This window comes from Mytilus edulis, chromosome 3, assembly GCF_963676685.1.
Source record: "Mytilus edulis chromosome 3, xbMytEdul2.2, whole genome shotgun sequence".
In the NCBI taxonomy this organism is placed as follows: Eukaryota; Metazoa; Mollusca; class Bivalvia; order Mytilida; family Mytilidae; genus Mytilus; species Mytilus edulis.
The window spans coordinates 29474065-29488262 of record NC_092346.1 but is presented as its reverse complement, the minus strand read 5'-3'; the positions used below and the strand labels follow the sequence as shown (position 1 = coordinate 29488262).

General features: G+C 32.8%; 1 long non-coding RNA gene across 1 annotated transcript in view; it reads left to right on the top strand.

The window, feature by feature from the left end:
* Positions 1-14198, top strand: part of LOC139516205 (uncharacterized) — a 61295-nt gene that overhangs the window by 6131 nt on the left and 40966 nt on the right. Inside the window, exon 2 of the long non-coding RNA XR_011662924.1 lies at positions 2108-2206. This is a non-coding gene — a long non-coding RNA (uncharacterized lncRNA). The remainder of the gene's footprint in view (positions 1-2107; positions 2207-14198) is intronic.

Here is a 14198-nt window from a genome sequence, read left to right as displayed (position 1 = left end):
AGGAGTTATTGCCCTTCATAGTCAATTTTTAACAATTTTCTTAAAATTTGAAGATTTTCAATAACATTTTCCACAGAAAGTACTGTTATAGATAGAGATAATTGTAAGCAGCAAGAATGTTTAGTAAAGTAAGATCTACAAACACATCACCATCACCAAAACACAATTTTGTCATGAATCCATCTGTGTCCATTGTTTAATATTCACATAGACCAAGGTGAGCGACACAGGCTCTTTAGAGCCTCTAGTTACTATTAAATCTGTATTTACATTTATTTATGAGAGGTTAGTCTGAAATTATCTATCAGTCAGTACTTGGCTAACCTCTACAAGTACTAACACTTACCGTCAACAATAAAACCAACACCTTGTTGAATTTCAGTCTTTCAATCATTGGTACTTTGTACGTTTTTGCAGCTTGTTTACTCTAGTAAAGATCAAACACATTGGTATCAATTGTTGATTTGTTTGTTAACGGTGTCCGTTGTCATTATACATTGCAGATTTTGCAAGCATGTAGTTGCATTTTTTAAACTTTAATGTGACTACGCTTGCTGCCTCTGACAGCCTGTTTTGGCCATGAAGGCTGCCATTGAGATCTAGATCGTAAAAACTCTTCAATATAGAGTACATGATTTTGAATTAAAGCACATATGATCATGCAACTTCTTTCTCTTTTGTTTTAACTGAAAGTAGGTGTTTCGGACTTTGTATTTTCACTTTCAATTTCATTTTTGAATAAAATGACATAGGGTCGGCACCCCAAAACAAGGACAGTCGGGTAACCGTAAACAGACATATATTTTTTTTGGCTTTAGGGATGTTGTAAAAATAAAATTGGCTTTGAACATTTTTTTCAAACATTTCAAATTTTAAAATCACTGTGAGTAATCTTTTTTTTCTCTCACTTATTTCGATAATTTTCAAGTTTACTTCACATTTTATTCCTGATCCGATGACATTAAATTATAAAACCGGGTATGCATAGTCTATGAAGCCTAATTTGGCTATGCTTCCCTGCATTATGGCCGCCTGCCTTCAATCCAAAATTTAAGCTAAATACATGTATATTTAAATAAACACAAATTAAATGATCCAATTATTCAAAAGATGAAGTTTTACAGAAACGTGGCATGCAACATTCACAAAAGGTCATTTTTTAAAAATGAGTAATACATGTATGTCTGTCATGTCTGTGGCATCTGCATTCTGACATTTTGTATTTCTTACGAATTGAAAATTATCAAAGGCTGCATGAACACTTTCTATTATTTACTATTATATTAAATGAAAATTTTAAAGATACATGAAGGCAGTACTATAACAATGTATAAACTGCAAAATTAATCATTGAAAGCTACAAAATGTATATTTTTGAAAGTTGAGGGATCCACAGACCAGGAGCTGGTTTCACAAAAAAACTTATTACCAGTTAGATTAATCCTAAGTCATGAACAATTCAGTAACTTACAATAAATCTAAGTTGTAAGTTTTTAAGTGAAACAGACTCCTGACTTTTACGAGTATAAATATTGTCAGTCTCTCTTCCAATGTGATTTTTGAAATTATCCATTGTATTTTCTGTCATATCACGATTGTCTTATTGATGTGCTATCATGTTTAGGGAGCTACCATTTGATTTTGATGGGGGGGCTAGGATGAAAAATTTTGTCCTGCCTTTTTTTTTAGCTGTAATCTCTGTCCTGCCTTTTTATTTTTCACTCTGTTCGGTCCTGCCTTTTTTTTTTTTAGTTTATCCTGACTTTTTTTACCTAAATTGTCGTCCTGACTTTTTTTTTTGGGGAGTGTCTCATCCTGCCTTTTTTTTTTACTCAAAACTCCTGTCCTGCCTATTTTTTTCAAATTTCATCCTAGCCCCCCCATAAAAATCAAATGGTAGCTCCCTTAGTGTCATCATGATCATGATCCTACCCTATATTCAATGGCAAAATTTATAAAAAAAAATTATATTGTTTAGTTGTCAAGTACATGTGCATGTATGTTTTCAGCTTACTTAATGCACATATACATTTTTGTGTACTAAAGTTAAGATGTAATTACTGATTGCTACTTGTATGTTTAAATTTGTTATCATTTATATTTTCAGAAGAGGAACATTGTTTCCTGTAGGCAGTATGAATATAGCAAATAGATTAACCAAGCTAACATGTCTGACCTCAACATTCAGTCATAATAAATTATTCAGGTTTGTTTACTTTCTGTGAAAATAAAACTCTAAATAACACAAGTAGCCAATCAAAGGCAGATAATTTAGTTGAACCCAGAGCCATCATAATGCCATTCTTAAATACTTCAGTTGTCCAACCCGTCTTTAAAACGTGTACGACTGCAAAATTTATGACTATTATGTTATGATTATGTCAGCATCGCAATTTTGAATCAGAGACATTTGGTTTTCAGACAGTAACTTGTGTAAAGGTCAAAAATGAAGGTGTATGAATCTCTTTGAAATTGAACCACAAGGTTCCATATCCCAAAAGAAAGGTTAGGTTATAATTTGGGGGTAATTGTCCTTACTGTTTAGAAGTTACAGTCTGAATGAGGCAAAGGCTAGCAATAGGACAATAACGTATGTACATAATTACAAATGTATATTAAAAGTGTATAGATCTCTACGCAATTGTACCATACAGTTGCAAACCTCAAACGGAAGGTTGGGATTGCTTTTAGGGGTTATGGTTTAAATTGTTCAGGAAGTAGATGCAAAAATGCTAGGATATTTTGGTTTCTTGACAATAACTTGAGTTTAAGACTATGGATCTCTATAAAATTGTACCGCAAGTTTCCATACCAGTAAAGGAAATTATTGTTGCCATGACATTGTCAGTTAATTTCGAATTTTTAGTTTGAATTTCCTTTGGTATCTTTTATCTCTCTTTTCTAATTAAGGTGGTACCTAACACTACAGGGAGATAACTCTGTAATATCAGCTAAATGTTTTAATTACGCTGCGTTTTGAAGGCAACATAAAGCTTCTCAATGAACAAAATAAGGGTTTGTCAAACTGCTATATAACCAGTGTAATTTTTCTAATTAAACTAAATTTTTTGAATTTTTGATATTTTTGTAAAAGGGTCAAGGTAAACATGGTAAATACTTTGTCAAAATTTTATGAAAATTAAACGAGCCAAATTTATTTTAGTAAAAGTGTTGAGTACCACCTTAATGAATGGCAAAATCTGATTTCTATTTTAGTACATCACAATGCCTTATGGAACTAAGGCTTCGATCAAGAGTGAGAGTCATAGATAACAGTCCAATAGGAAAAGCCGCTGCAACAGCAGGAAAACCAGGAAAAATCATGCACGTTTATAACGTAGCTGCCGTAGGAAGAATTGGTGACAAAGTCATGATAAATATAATGGGCCAGAAAAAGAAGGGATATATTGTGGGATGTAGACAGAAACAAAAAACAAATGTACCGCGATTTGACACGAACAATGTAGTATTAGTAGAGGATAGCGGCACTCCGACAGGAACCAGAATACGTCATCCATTACCTTCTTGCTTGCGACAAAAGAGATATGGAGAAAAGCATAGTGGCGAATTTACTAAAATTTTATCTATTGCCACAAAGTTTGTATGAGTTGGAATTGTGAATTATTTTTATTTTACAAGAATAAAAAAAATATTGACTCAAGTGGTGAGAAGCCTTATAAATATCATTTTAACCATTTGTCCTTGCTAAGGATCATAATTTCGTTTTGGTCTGAAAGTCTTTTTTTATCTTTCCATATGAAAGCTAGGCTTGTTCTGACCGAAAAAGACATGAATGAAATACATTGTATATATATGATAATGAATCGACTTTTAGAGAAACATCTCTTTATAAACTTGTTATAACAGATAGAAGATTAATGGAAGTTCAGAAATTATTGTGATGTTTTTAATGTTGCAAAAATTGCAACAGGATAGATTTCATAAAATATATTAATGTGTCGGAATGACACAATTGGTCCCACTAACAAAAAAAGCTTGAAGTCATTTTTAGGTGTGGAAATTTATGAATGAAAGTCTGTATAACTGTTATTTTCACAAAAATTTTATAATCCAAAGCCTGAATTTAATTTCAGCATAAATCAATGAAGTGGTACCGACTTTACTGGATCTGTAACTCACCGTTGTCAACTTTAAGTGCTTAAACTCACAATTTTAATTTTGATAGGTTTATTATTGGTATGCATCATTTCTTAAAAAAGCAATCATTAAAACAAAAAACAAAATACAATAATAAAAGCACACAAAAATTTGTTTGGTGTCGGACCTAAATTTGTATTTTCTAGTGATCACTATGAGAAATTAGGCTTTTGTTGTATTTGTCACAGAAAGAGCTTCACAGATAGCAATATAACCCTGGATTGTATTTTAAATCACTAGCAAGGTCAAACTAAAGACTTATAATTTTGTATTTGCTGCTTCTCGGGGGCGGGGGGTGGGGGGTGGGGGGCTATGGTTTTTTTTGGAAAAAAAAGTTTGTTTCCAGTTTTTGGAGAAAAAAATAATTTGTTTTTGATTCTGAGAAAAAAAAATTGTTTGTTTCACCCTCAGCTGCCACTATATGTAATGCTAAAATTGAAAGAAAAAAATTGTTTTCGACTTGTCGCGAAAAAAATTTGTCCAGAAAAAAAAACCATAACCCCCCCCCCCCCCGAAAATCAAATGGTTGCTGCCTAAGCATATAACATTTGGAATTAGAGGAAAGACTAGGTAGCTAACTGTCAGATTATCTTGTGTCTGGCTTTCTGAGAACTGTTACCTTATGAATTATTATTTAAAACGTCTAGTCTAGTACAAAACAAGGATCAAAAACAATTCACGTCACAATGTTCTCTAACTGATATCCAAGTAATATTTGCCACTGGACTTCAAACACCAAACCACATATGATATATATCGATTTCAAATACACTTATACCTTTGAAAGATAGGTATTGAATACAGATCATTGCAAACAGTTTTCAGGAGATTTTCCCAAACGAGATTGACTTTCTTAAGTCTGGAATCGTTTGGCAGATATAACATCTAGCTTACGTTCACATGTAGCAGAGAACAATAAAATGACTGACATGAAAACTCATCAGACTAAACTTGATTATGATAAAGACAAGAGTCCCATACGAACTTTGCCGAAGACTGGCAAATCAGTTTTCCAATCTTTTTCCTTCCTGCTTGAAGATATTGATTACTTATTTGGTGTATTGTTTTGTCATGACAAATTACAGATCAAGATCGAACTTTGTTCTGGTGGGATGATTTTGTGCAGAGTTATAGACCTTTGACCTAGAAAATTCCCTGAAATAACCAGTTTTCCGCATTTTTTTTTAGCTCACCTGGCCTAAAAGGCCAAGTGAGCTTTTCTCATCACTTGGCGTCCGTCGTCGTCCGTCGTCGTCAACTTTTACAAAAATATTCTCTGAAACTGCTAGGAAATTTTGCCGTTTTTGCTTAATATCTGACTTGAATACTATTATAGATAGAAATAAACTGTAAACAGCAACAATGGTCAGCAAAATAAGGTCTACAAATAAGTCAGCGTGACCAAATTAGGCAATTGACCCCTTAAGGAGTTATTGCCCTTTATAGTAATTTTTTACCAAAATCTTCTCCTCTGAAACTACGGGGCGAAATTTAACCATACTTGGCCACAATCATTGAGGTATCTTGTTTAAAAAATGTGTTCAGTGACCCGGCCAACCAACCAAGATGGCCGCCATGGCTAAAAGTAGAACATAGGGGTAAAATGTTGATTTTGGCTTATAACTGAAACCCAAGTATTAAGAGCAAATTTGACATGTGGTTAATTTGTTCATGAAGTCAAGATCTAGCTTCCCTGAAATTTTCAGACAAAATTGACAATCGGTTGTTGGGTTGCTGTCCCTGAATTGGCAATTTTAAGGAAATTTTGCAGTTTTTAGCTCACCTGGCCAAAAGGGCCAAGTGAGTTTTTCTCATCATTGGCGTCCGTCGTCATTTACTTTTACTTCTCCTCTGAAACTACTGAGCCAAATTTAACTATACTTGGCCACAATCATTATTGGGGTATCTAGTTTAAAAATGTGTCCGGTGACCTGGCCAACCATCCAAGATGGCCACCATGGCTAAAAATAGAACATATGGGTAAAATGCATTTTTTGGCTTATAACTCAAAAACCAAAGCATTTAGAGCAAATTAGACAGGAGGTGAAATTGTTTATCAGGTCAAAAGCTATCTGCCCTGGTATTTCAGATGAATCGGATAACCGGTTGTTAGGTTGCTGCCCCTGAATTGGTAATTTTAAGGTATCTTGTTTAAAAAATGTGTCCAGTGACCCGGCCAACCAACCAAGATGGCCGCCATGGCTAAAAATAGAATATAGGGGTAAAATGTTGATTTTAGCTTATAACTGAAACCCAAGTATTAAGAGCAAATCTGACATGTGGTTAATTTGTGCATCAAGTCAAGATCTAGTTGCCCTGAAATTTTCAGACAAAATTGACAATCAGTTGTTGGGTTGCTGTCCCTGAATTGGCAATTTTACGGAAATTTTGCAGTTTTCAGATCATCTGGCCCAAAGGGTCAAGTGAGCTTTTCTCATCACTTTGCGTCTGTCGTCGTTAGCTTTTACAAAAATCTTCTCCTCTGAAACTGCTGGGCCAAATGAAACCAAACTTGGCCACAATTATCATTGGGGTATATAGTTTAAAAAATGTGTGTCGTGACCCGGTCAACCAACCAAGATGGCCGCCATGGCTAAAAATAGAACATAGGGGTAAAATTTAGAATTTGGCTTATAACTCTGAAATCAAAGCATTTAGAGCAAATCTGACATGAGTAAAATTGTTTATCAGGCAAAGATCTATCTGCCCTGAAATTTTCAGACGAATCGGACAACCAGTTGTTGGGTTGCTGCCCCTGAATTGCCATTTTTAAGGAAATTATACTGTTTTTTGGCTATTATCTTGTGATTATTATTATAGATAGAGATAAACTGTAAACAGCAATAATGTTCAGCAAAGTAAGATCTACAAATAAGTTAATATGACTAAAATGGTCAGTTGATCCCTTAAGGAGTTATTGCCCTTTATAGTCATTTTTTACCTATGTTTCGTAAATATTTGTAATAACATGAATAATTTACAAAAATATCCTCTGAAACTACTGGGCAAAATTTAACCATACTTCGCCACAATCCCGGTGTCCCGGCCAACCAACCAAGATGGCCGCCATAGCTAAACATAGAACATAGGGGTAAAATGTAGATTTTGGCTTATAACTGTGAAACCAAAGCATTTTTTGTTAATTTGACATGGGGGTAAAATTGTTTATCAAGTGAAGATCTATCCGCTCTGAAATTTTCAGATGAATCAGACATCTGGTTGATGGGTTGCTGCCCCTGAATTGGTAATTTTAAAGAAATTTTTGATGTTTTTGGTTATTATTTTGAATACTATTATAGATAACGATAAACTGTAAACAGTTATAATGTTTTGCAAAGTAAGATCTACAAATGAGAAAACATGACAAACATGGCCAGTTTACCCCTTAAGGAGTTATTGCCCTTTATTGTCATTTTTTACCAATTGTTCTTAAAGTTTTGTATTTTTTCCAAAAATCTTCTCCTCTGAAACTACTTGACCACATTTAACCAAACTTGGCCACAATCATCATTGGGGTATTTAGTTTAAAAAATGTGTTCGGTGACCCAGTTTACCAACCAAGATGGCCGCCATAGCTAAAAATAGAACATAGGGGTAAAAAGACGAATCAGACAACAGGTTGTTGGCTTGCTGCCCCTGAATTGGTAAATTTTAAGGAAATTTTGCCGTTTTTGGTTATTATCTTGAATATTATTGTAGATAGAGATAAACTGTAAACAGCAATAATGTTCAGCAAAGTTAGATCTACAAATAAGTCAAATGACCAAAATGGTCAGTTGACCCCTTAAAGGGAAAATTCGCGATTTTTTACTTATGGTTTAAATATGTTCATTATGACATAATATATATATTCACAAAGTTTTATCGCTATATGTGCAGTAATAAAGGAGAAATTCAATAATTAATGAAAAAATATTAACTACTTCCTGTAGGTCGTGACGTTTTCTCCTGGTTTTTGCATGCCGGGATTTAAAATAAAATCATTAAAAGTCTTGGTTTTTATACGACCGCAAATTTTGAAAAAAATTTCGTCGTATATTGCTATCACGTTGGCGTCAGCGTCGTCGTCGTCGTCGTCGTCGTCGTCGTCGTCGTCGTCGTCGTCCGGCGTCCGAATACTTTTAGTTTTCGCACTCTAACTTTAGTAAAAGTGAATAGAAATCTATGAAATTTTAACACGAGGTTTATGACCATAAAAGGAAGGTTGGTATTGATTTTGGGAGTTTTGGTTATAATAGTTTAGGAATAAGGGGCCAAAAAGGGCCCAAATAAGCATTTTCTTGGTTTTCGCACCATAACTTTAGTTTAAGTTAATAGAAATCTATGAAATTTTGACACAAGGTTTATGACCACAAAAGAAAGATTGGGATTGATTTTGGGAGTTTTGGTTATAATAGTTTAGGAATAAGGGGCCAATAAAGGGCCCAAATAAGCATTTTTCTTGGTTTTTGCACAATAACCTTAGGTTAAGTAAATAGAAATCTATGAAATTTAAACACAATGTTTATTACCACAAAAGGAAGGTTGGTATTGATTTTGGGAGTTTAGGACCCAACAGTTTAGGAAGTAGGGGCCAAAAAGGGACCCAAATAAGCATTTTTCTTGGTTTTCGCACTATAATGTTAGTATAAGTAAATACAAATCTATGAAATTTAAACACAAGGCTTATGACCATAAAAGGAAGGTTGGTATTGATTTTGGGAGTTTTGGTCCCAACAGTTTAGGAAAAAGGGGCCCAAAGGGTCCAAAATTAAACTTTGTTTGATTTCATCAAAATTGAATAATTGGGGTTCTTTGATATGCCGAATCTAACTGTATATGTAGATTCTCAACTTTTGGTCCCGTTTTCAAATTGGTCTACATTAAGGTCCAAAGGGTCCAAAATTAAACTTAGTTTGATTTTGACAAAAAATGAATCGGTTGGGTTCTGTGATATGTTGAATCTAAAAATGTACTTAGATTCTTGATTATTGAAGTTTTTTGGTCCAGTTTTCAAATTGGTCTACATTAAGGTCCAAAGGGTCCAAAATTAAACTTTGAATCCTTGGGGTTCTTTGATATGCCAAATCTAACTGTGTATGTAGATTCTTCATTTTTGGTCCTGTTTTCAAATTTCAAATTCTACATTAAAGTCCAAAGGGTCCAAAATTAAACTAAGTTTGATTTTAACAAAAATTGAATTCTTGGGCCTCTTTGATATGCTGAATCTAAACATGTACTTAGATTTTTGATTATGGGCCCAGTTTTCAAGTTGGTCCAAATCAGGATCTAAAATTATTATATTAAGTATTGTGCAATAGCAAGTCTTTTCAATTGCACAGTATTGTGCAATGGCAAGAAATATCTAATTGCACAATATTGTGAAATAGCAAATTTTTTTTTAATTAGAGTTATCTTTCTTTGTCCAGAATAGTAAGCAAGAAATATCCTATTGCACAATATTGTGCAATAGCAAGAATTTTTTTTAATTGGAGTTATCTTTCTTTGTCCAGAATCAACTTAAATCTTTGTTATATACAATATACAATGTATATACACTTTTTACTACCAACTGATAAATTTAAATAATCTTTACCATTCAGTGATAACAAGCAGTTTTTTTACATCTTAATATTTTATGATGTATTTAAATGAGTAGTTATTGTTGCAAACTCCATTAGAAATTTGAATTGATATCAGTTTTGAAAAAGGGAAACGGGGATGAGAAAAAAAGGGGGGGGGGTTAAATTTTTCTCATTTCAGATTTCATAAATAAAAAGAAAATTTCTTCAAACATTTTTTTGAGAGGATTAATATTCAACAGCATAGTGATTTGCTCAAAGGCAAAAAAAACCTTTTAAGTTCATTAGACCACATTCATTCTGTGTCAGAAACCTATGCTGTGTCAACTATTTAATTTTAGATTTAAAAAGTTTGAAGAAGAAATCTTTAATTGATTTGTAAAATCTTGGCATTTGTTTTGTGTAAAAAAAAACCATGTAATGTCAAAAATTTGATCACAATCCAAATTCAGAGCTGTATCATGCTTGAATGTTTTGTCCATACTTGCCCCAACTGTTCAGGGTTCGACCTCTGCGGTCGTATAAAGCTGCGCCCTGCGGAGCACCTGGTTAATCATATTTTACCGTTATCGTAAGCGTTCCGATGACTAATGCTCTATCTAATAACCATCCGATAATAAGAAAATAAAACGCACAGTCGTGCAGTTGTACACATTCATGAGAAAAATTTCTATATTTACCGTATATATTTGAATTTATTTTTGTAGACAGCACAAGAAATTATTATAATTATTTATTTTTGCTTAAATTTATACTTTTTGAGACTGATAAAGTGAATAAATTAAAGTATATAACTTAAACTGTTAAGACAATATATAGGTTTACGCTTATTGAACTTTTACTATCTACGCTATGACTTTATTTATGCGATGTGTGTATTATTCTCCGACAATACTCGTGAAAGACCTGTATAAAGGTGAAATGTTATTTGCAGATCGGTAATTAGCTTGGTCTCTAGGGCACACCGTGCCAGGTGTGACTGTCTATTCGGATTAGTGGGTTATACGACAGGAGGTCAAGTTTAATACACAAATTTAAAATACATTTTCAAGGTGTGAACGAATACAAGTTAATCGCCGTGGATTTTTTTAATTATATTTGGTGCTATTATTTTATTTGTATTCAAAGAAGTTACTAAACTAAGAAATGAACTGGTTAAAGTCTGGAAACTAAATTTAGTTGTCGGAATGAAATGATATACACTCTTATCATTTATATATATTTTTTAAAAGGGAAAATAAAACTAGTTTTACACAAGCATTTTAATTGTCCTAAATAAGCAAAAAAATGTAGGGGAATACTTAAATTTTAGACATTTGAAAGCCATGACCAAATGAAAGGTGTACCTGTATTACATTTTTACTTTTACACATAGTCTCAGATTCTAGTGAGGTCGGAAGGGTTAATCTTATGAAATAATATAGATTATCTGATATCATTTGGATAATGGAAGAAGCTATACTATAAAAACAAATAAATTTATTAACAATACACTCGAGATCAAAGGTTGTTAATTTTTCTGATCCAGTTAATTTTTACTCACATATTTTTTAATATTTTGATTTGAGCGTGCTTGTTTTTACATGACACTTTTTTTTTTCATTTCTGCTATCTCGTTAGACGAAAGCAAACCGGTACATTATATTCTGCATTTGTATAGTCCGAAGTTTCCTAATTGATATTCTTGTTTCACATGTAAAATGAATGAACAATTGCAAAAAACGGCATTCATTTTGAAATATAGCATGCACTGTTTTCTAGAGAGAAAATGAAGTTACATATACGAGGGTATAAACGGGACGAACTGATTAAAAATAACGGGACCAACAATTATATATAAAACGGAAGAATAGGTGCTGAAATATAAATAAAAGTAAAATTTAATTTAGATAACATCAAGGATTTGTATAGTAATACAAATCCTTGATAACATGGAGATTTGGTCTATACCTATTCTTATAACCACTCTTAAATTTTGTTAGATTTTGTACACAGGCTGTATATCACGGACAGTTTTATATTGGTATGGAATATTTTATACGTTTTACCTGAGCACACCTGGTTCACTCGCAATCACGCACGTGATTCATTGACCTTGTTCATTGTGTATTAAATTAAACAAGCCTGCCAGGAAGTCGACCGTTAGAATACCCGAATATGTCATTTTTACAATACCCCGGTAATTACCGATATTAAGCCATGCTGATTACAAGAAGACAAGTTTTTTAACGTTGGTCAAGTTAGATCAAAATCCAAAATAATCTAAAAATATACGTTAGAAAAAAGCATTTAATAAAACTTTTACAACAAAGAAAAATCTCAGTTTATAATTCCTCCACAATAAGTATCCCCGGACTTTTTTTTTATTTTATTGTGATTACTTTTACATTATTATAGCATAAATCCTATATAATACTTGAAACTGCATCTCCGTGCCAAAAATGTAAATTTAGTGACGAGCTAAAACCAATAAAATTGAGAATCAATGGAAATGGGAATGTACGATCTTTTGTCATTTACAGCTTTTCAACCTGACTTCACCATTGTACGCTGAATATTTAACCCTCTTAAAAAATTAAGATTAATTTTTTGAAATATTTTTACCAATCATAGTGAACCATTACTTGATTTGATGATTTTGGAAACTATGTAGACTTCTTCCATTACTAGGTCGGCTAGAGCATCCATCAGTTTGACAAGTCATTTGAACACTGATTAACGGACATGTCATGCTGGATACTAGGACTTTGTGGTAATTAGATATCCGTGGTCATTAGTTTTCAAGATGGCGTCTTCCCGAGAATTGAGAGTCGATTTTAAAAAGCTAATAACTCACTTATCTAGACGAATAAACCTTTAATATTTTGGGAATATGCTTATTTATTTAGGATAAACATAATATCAAATTTTATTTTTTTTGCGAATTTTCCCTTTAAGGAGTTATTGCCCTTATCAGTTGATTTTTGTAAATTTTTGTAAATTTTTAACAAAATATTTTCCTCTGTAACTACTGGGCCAAATTTATTATAGATAGAGATAATTGTAAGTAGCAAGAAAATTCAATAAAGTAAGATCTACATCAGCATCACCAAAACACAATTTTGTCATTAATCCATCTGTGTCTTTTGTTTGATATGCACATAGACCAAGGTGAGCGACACAGGCTCTTAAGATCCTCTAGTTTGATCATGTTTGAAGAAATAGATTAGAAAATTAGTTTATAGTTTTGTCAAGACAAAAAATAAAATCCGAGTACGAATTTTGTTCCAGTCTTCTGATTTTGTGCAGTGTTATGGTCCTTAGACCTAGAAACTTCACTGAAATAATCAATTTTCTTAAACAATATTGTCATGCTTTAAGATATTGATTTGAAAATTTGTCGATAGTTTAATCATGACAAGATAAAGGTCCAAGTACGAATTTTGTGCAGAGTTATGGTCCATTGACTCAGAAAATTCACTTAATAAATAATCAGTTTTTCAACACTTTTTTTCATCATACTTGAAGATATTAACTTTATATTTGTTTTAAATTTTACACGATGACAAGTAATCGATCAAGTAAGAAGTACAAGGATATTTTAACCAGTAGAGGACTTTGAATTGCAATGAAATCCTCACAGAACGCTTGTTAACGTTGATCTCTAATCAGATGATGGATTCCTTATTATTGAATGATTTGTACAGTAATGAAAACATGAAACAGTAACCTACTTGTAATGAGGCCAGCGTATAAACTTCAACAATGGGCAAGTGGTAAAATATAATTTGTATTAAAGTTAAAAGTTTTAAATATCTATAAGTCACCATTCGGTCTTTAACAATGAGCAAAAACCATTACGCATGGTTAGGTATCAAAGCTACTGAAAGCAAATCTAAAGTAATCCAAACAACAATTTAACATGTTAATTAACAGCCTAATTTATGTACAAAACATAGAAGAAAACCACGGAATTACAGCCTCCTGAATTTGAACAGACAGATAATCGATACAACAGTTACAGTTAAGTCGTTCTAATATCTTGACTTACATCTAGAAATTGACAATGAGGGTTGGTTGAAAACAAAACTTTACAACAAAAGGGATGATTTCAACTCTAATTGTGAACTTTCCATTTCTAAGTAGAAACATTCCAGAAGCACCTGCATACGGGGTATGTATCTCCCAATTTATACGATATTCACGTGCTTGCATTTCCTATCATTATTTTCTTGATAGAGGGTTGCTACTCACTCATAAGAATGCTATTAAACCAAGATTTCAATTGGTGAAGTTGAAATCATCCCTTCGTAAATTTTACGGACGCTATCACGAGTTGGTTGACCGTTATGGAATAACCGTTTCACAAATGATATCGGATATGTTCCTTACGTCGTAACTACAATCCCTTCCCTTTCATGAATGTGACCTACTGAATTAGACTATTTACCGGATTTGTTATAACATAACCAACACGACGGGTGTCTTATGTTGAGCAGG